Genomic DNA, 6,782 nt, shown 5'->3' on the forward strand with positions numbered 1-6,782 from the left:
ACAGCTCAAGAGGGTCATTTCTAGTTCAGATCCCATTCCTTTCTATTTCACTCACCTGATAATGCTTTAGATGGATGCATGCTCCTTGTTTGGTTATTGTCTTCACTATAGATTAATTATAGGAGAAATAAAGCTTTATATAATATATTAGGGCATTTGCTCTCATGAGGTTAAGGTGGGTTTCCATCATGGAACAATAAATCTGAAGTGAGCCAGTGTAGCCTTACTGCTTGATAGACACTAAAGAATATTTAGTGGTGTGCATTGCATTCTAAACCTGTAATTCTCCACAGAGTACACCACAATTTAGTAGTGGGAGTGTGAGGTGGACCAGCCTGGGGCGACAGGCCCCTCCTCGTAGCAGCTGTTGCTGCAGATGTAAGGTGACAGTAATCAATACTGATTATTAAAGCGGGAACACCATCTCCAGTGTGTGATTAATCTTCATTTTCTCATGTTTACAGAGCCTCTTCTGGCCCGCTCGCCTCTGAGGGGGAGCTCTCCCCATTATCTATCCCAGGAGACGGGAAAAACAAAACACTGTCACCATTAAACATATTCCCTGTCATGGCTGAAGTAAGCAGGCCCAGGTCGACAGGAAGGACCTCAAAATGTCCTTTTGTATCAAAGCACAATCTCTGAAACATACAGTTCTAGAGAAAGATAAGGTTTTTGTGTTTATTGAATACATCTGCTATGAAAGAAGGGCTTTAATACCGCTAATATAATTTGGACACAGTTAAGAGGAAACAGAAAATATTTTAGATTTACTTTTTCTTCATTGAACAACTGTAAGGAAATCCTAGTAGGACATTTTGGGGTTTTGGTTATTTGTAAAAACTATATTTGCCCAAATTAGTCTTTTGATCCTTCCTTTTCAAAATGATTTCTGAAATATAAACTTGTAAAACATCTATGTTTGGTTTCACATCATAGATTGAAACTGAATGGTCATCTTCTAAAGTTTATTTATTTCAAAAGGGGGGTTTTTCATGTGTCCTATATTATAGGTGAGCAGTAGAAACAGAGAATCCACTTTCTTGCAAGGTTTTCCTTTTCCTAACATTATCTATTTTGTATATAACCTTGACCACATAGGTTAAAGAATTAGCTAAACTTACAGTCAAATGTACATAAAAAACACAAGCCTCCAAACTGGAGACATTACACATAAAGAATATCAATTAAAACACAAACCAACATACAATTCAGCTGTATACTATATTGCCAAAATTATTTGTCTATCTACATTTACATGTAAATGAACATGGATGATATCATATTCTTAATCTATAGGATCCAATTTGTTGATGAACCCACCATTGCCAACAATACCAACTTTAACTAATCTGTAAACATATTTCACAAGGTTTAGGAGTGTGTTCATAGTTAGATGAGAAAACCACAATTGCAGCCTCCACTCCAAGCCTTAACCCAAAAGTGTTCAAGAAGCTTGAGGTCAGCCACGGGAGAATTCATTGATTTGGTGGTGTGATCCAATATAAGGTATATCTAAAATCACTTTCATACTATTTTTAAGTGCAATTAGATTAGTCTCTGTAAAGAAACGGACAATTCTACAATCCCATAAAATTTATTTATTTAGTTTTAGGGATTAGATATTCAAATTTATTAGTCCAAACTGTCCAAACAGTTATTCAACAAATACTCACATACTTTATCCTACCTTGAAAGCAGAAAGTAAAAAAGGTTTTATTTCTATTCTGTATCTTTTAGTTAAGTGCTCTAGTAATTACCTCTTCCACTAGTCATAGGCCAGTTAGGACAATCAAGGTATACCACAGTCTAGGAAGTGGGTTTAAACAACTATAATTCTCCATTGTACTGGTTCTGTGCAAAAAAAGGACCAAAGTTATGAAAGTTTTATCAGCTGTATGGAGGATGAGGTAATGCGCCACAGATGCTTACAAGTCTAAGTCAAGTCTCAAGTCCAAATGCATGCCAGAGAATTTAAGTGCACCCTTCCATCAAACATTTTGACAGGTGGGCGGGACTTCCGGTGAGGGCGGGACTTCCGGTGGGGGGCATATGGGCGCCATGTGGTTGCCATGTGGGCAGGGGGGTGTGTCCAAGGGGCGTAACAGTGGATGTTGATTGGTTGTCGTCATTAGGGGCGATACCTTAAATGAGTCAATTAAAACACAGGGGTGTGTTTAAGGGTGTTACGGGGAAGGCCTTAAATGAGCCAATTAAAACACACAGGGGTGTGTTTAAGGGTGTTATTAATAATCTGTATGTTTTTTTCAGGCGTTAATACATCTAAAAAACAAAACAACAAAAAAAAAGACATGCATCCTTTTATATTTTTAAAGGTATAATCAACTTAATGTTGACCTATCACATGAAATCCTAATAAAGGAACTGTGTAACCTGACAGAATTGTAAGTTAATTTTTGCTTTACAGCAGGACCTATTTGTTGAATATATGAGCCAGTCTAAATCCGTTCAAAATAGAAAAGACCTAAAAAAGTAAATAAAAAAAAATTGTGCTTCACTACATCGATGGAACGAGAAAAACCTTCAGCTTCTGCGTCAACATACTGGAAAAGCAGCTGAAAATAGGTAAGACGAATATCAGATTAACAGAAAAAAAAAAAGAACATCAGTATACTGTTTCCAAGTTACAAATTGACTAGCAATGATGTGTTTGTTTTTGAATCATGAGAGACTCCATTTTAGGAAAAAGGAATGATAATTTAAGTTACCTGTAGCTTTTCTAAAAAACATTTTTACTTTTTCATCTTAGAGTTACAGGGGGTTACAACTGTTAGGGGCGATGTCAGGAAGGGGCAGTTACGTCTGTTTCTTAGATAACATATCACCTTTGAACTCAAGAAGGGTTTTGGTCTTAAAAACATAGGCAGCTGAAATAGGTAAGACGAATATCAGATTAACAGAAAAAAAAAAGAACATCAGTATACTGTTTCCAAGTTACAAATTGACTACCAATGATGTGTTTGTTTTTGAATCATGAGAGACTCCATTTTAGGAAAAAGGAATGATAATTTAAGTTACCTGTAGCTTTTCTAAAAAACATTTTTACTTTTTCATCTTAGAGTTACAGGGGGTTACAACTGTTAGGGGCGATGTCAGGAAGGGGCAGTTACGTCTGTTTCTTAGATAACATATCACCTTTGAACTCAAGAAGGGTTTTGGTCTTAAAAACATAGGCAGCTGAAATAGGTAAGACGAATATCAGATTAACAGAAAAAAAAAAGAACATCAGTATACTGTTTCCAAGTTACAAATTGACTAGCAATGATGTGTTTGTTTTTGAATCATGAGAGACTCCATTTTAGGAAAAAGGAATGATAATTTAAGTTACCTGTAGCTTTTCTAAAAAACATTTTTACTTTTTCATCTTAGAGTTACAGGGGGTTACAACTGTTAGGGGCGATGTCAGGAAGGGGCAGTTACGTCTGTTTCTTAGATAACATATCACCTTTGAACTCAAGAAGGGTTTTGGTCTTAAAAACATAGGCAGCTGAAATAGGTAAGACGAATATCAGATTAACAGAAAAAAAAAAGAACATCAGTATACTGATGTTCTTTTTTTTTTTCTGTTAATCTGATATTCGTCTTACCTATTTTCAGCTGCTTTTCCAGTATGTTGACGCAGAAGCTGAAGGTTTTTCTCGTTCCATCGATGTAGTGAAGCACAATTTTTTTTTATTTACTTTTTTAGGTCTTTTCTATTTTGAACGGATTTAGACTGGCTCATATATTCAACAAATAGGTCCTGCTGTAAAGCAAAAATTAACTTACAATTCTGTCAGGTTACACAGTTCCTTTATTAGGATTTCATGTGATAGGTCAACATTAAGTTGATTATACCTTTAAAAATATAAAAGGATGCATGTCTTTTTTTTTGTTGTTTTGTTTTTTAGATGTATTAACGCCTGAAAAAAACATACAGATTATTAATAACACCCTTAAACACACCCCTGTGTGTTTTAATTGGCTCATTTAAGGCCTTCCCCGTAACACCCTTAAACACACCCCTGTGTTTTAATTGACTCATTTAAGGTATCGCCCCTAATGACGACAACCAATCAACATCCACTGTTACGCCCCTTGGACACACCCCCCTGCCCACATGGCAACCACATGGCGCCCATATGCCCCCCACCGGAAGTCCCGCCCTCACCGGAAGTCCCGCCCACCTGTCAAAATGTTTGATGGAAGGGTGCACTTAAATTCTCTCATGCCATGTGATCAGCCTATAACACTGACTGTTGTAATTTAACATGCAAAAAAGTGTGACCAGCTAATTTAAATGATAAAATAATGACGAACTCCTGGTCGTACCAGAACAGATAGCCTGCATAATCAACTAGACCAACATTAGCTAGTTATGCTTGTATTGCTCTAAAGAGAAAAGCGACAAACGGTATAATATTGTATGCAACACTGGTAAATTGTTGTTTATATTCTATATTTTTGCTCATGTATTTATCAATCAGTTTGCTTTTCTATTGTTCAATTGACTTTCTGTTCAAGTAGATCATGTTCTACACTTTGCTTTAAATTTTTGTCTAAATTCCACAGGAAATTATATTTTCAATGAACCAATGGGAATCTCATACCAGCCCATGACCATATTATATTGTTTAAATGGCATTTCAAACAGACAAGGTAAGCTAGTTGATCCTGTTGCTGCAATCTATTAATTCAATAAACTTGATTTGCTGTTTGTGGGGAGATTGTTAAGTATGTTTTAGAAGACCTACATCTAATAAGGTTTATATGATCATTAAGGAGTACAACCTAATTATTGATCTAATGCTGAAAAAGTAAATCTATCTTTCTTTGCTTGTGGGAAATCAACACAGCAGAACATGTAAAACACCTACACCATAGCTCTGCAAATATTACCACTGAGTCAGTAACCTTGCCCTGAACAATGCCTCTGAAAGTTACATTGGACATACTTGTTCTTTTCAAAAGTAAAGTTCTTTAACCTTGCTGTGTGGCAGCTATTGTTAAATAAACAATTCATCATCCTTGCTTGGCTGCATCCATAATCAAATTCAGATTAATGTTTAAAACCAAAACAAAGCAAAAATCCAATTAGAGTCATTTAGGGTATAGATTGTTTGGTTTGGCGGCATTTATGCTACCAGGTCAATTAAACAGGGACTCAATAATACTATAATGAAACAATAATGAAACTCTGGCATGATGAGGAGGAGGCAACCAATGGCTCAGGGTGATAATGCTAAATCCCAACTTGAAATACACACATAAAGAAATCAGAGGCATGTATCTGAAGTCAGGTGGTGGGCGCTCTTCCACACTCAAATATGTGTATGATATGCATCAGGGGGAAACCATTAACATTTTTGGACTGCCTTGAAGGCTCTCAGTGCCTCCCGTCTCCATTGCCTGTGACTGCAACATATGGTCACCCCATCCTGGAGAGCCCCCCCACAGGTGTCAAGCTCCCACCCCCCTTTCCTCCATCGTTAGATAATCTGCTGTCCCATTTTGCCTCCCCCTCCTGCTGCTCATGTAAAAAGGAACCTCAGCGTTCCTCTGTTAAATCCACTCTTCCTCTTCCTCTCCCCCATCACTCAGCACCTGTGGGGATCTCACCGAGAGAAGATAAGGCTCTTCTTTTTTCTGTGAAGTTAGGTGATGAGTGGAGGGATGAAGGGGGGTCAGGTAAGACAAAGAGGGAGAAAGCGTGCAGAGACATTGGGAATTCTTGACAGCTGTTTCATTCAGAAGCCAAACTCCTCTCTCGGGCAACGCATCTTATAAAGATAGGGTGGCAACACTTGCTGCAGAAAGAAGGGACCAGACGGAGATCTTTAGGAAAGTTCACAGGATTAATTTGACATAAGACATAGGGAATGGTTAAAGGCAAGGATGAGGAAGTGGGGAAAAAATGCTTTCTTTGTTAAAGTAATTGCTCTGAGCCAGTCTTGTGTGCAAACCGGTTAGAGATTATAGGATTTATTCCATGTAGATATTCAACAGAGTTGCTCTGCTTGAGCCATTTTGTTCTTCCCCTGCAGAATGTGCAACCTGGGTTGTTCGGTATAAATCCATAAATACATAAATATTGAACAATGTGGGAGCGCTATGTCTTTTATTGCTTAGGACAGTGAGGCAGAGCAAAATGCATGGATTAAACATACGTGTCAACTTATATAACTGAATTTCAGCATAAATGACAAACCACTATACAGTGTCCTTGAGAGCATTTCTACCCCATTTAACTTGTGCACATTTTGCCACATTGCAAAGTTCAATGCATTTTATAAGGATTTTTTGTAACAGACCAACACAAAGTAACAAAATGATTGTGAAGTGAAAGGAAATATTATGTGCATTTGATTTATTTATTTTTTTTATTTGCAAAAACAATCTATGGCATTTGTGTTCAGAACCCCATCTAGTTACACTGGATTAAAATCCAGTGTAACCAGATACCTTCAGAAGTCAGATAAAAAGTAAGTGGAGTACACATGTTTGTAATTTCTTATCAGAATTAATCCAGATGTTCTGTGGAGGCTTGTTAGACAACTTTAGAGAACAAACGACATCAGCAGCACAGCAGACAGGTCAGGGGGTGACGCTGTCAAGAAGTTCAGAACCAGGTTACATTTTAAAACAAAATTTCAAGCTTTGAACACCTCACAGACCTCTGTTCATCTGAAAACGGAAAGAGTGTAGCACACATGTAGAACTGACAGGAAATTCCTGTTGCCCTAAACTGACAGGTAGAATATTAATCTGATGAAAACAATGTGACT

Source organism: Girardinichthys multiradiatus, chromosome 21 (genome assembly GCF_021462225.1).
Source record: "Girardinichthys multiradiatus isolate DD_20200921_A chromosome 21, DD_fGirMul_XY1, whole genome shotgun sequence".
NCBI classification, from domain to species: Eukaryota; Metazoa; Chordata; class Actinopteri; order Cyprinodontiformes; family Goodeidae; genus Girardinichthys; species Girardinichthys multiradiatus.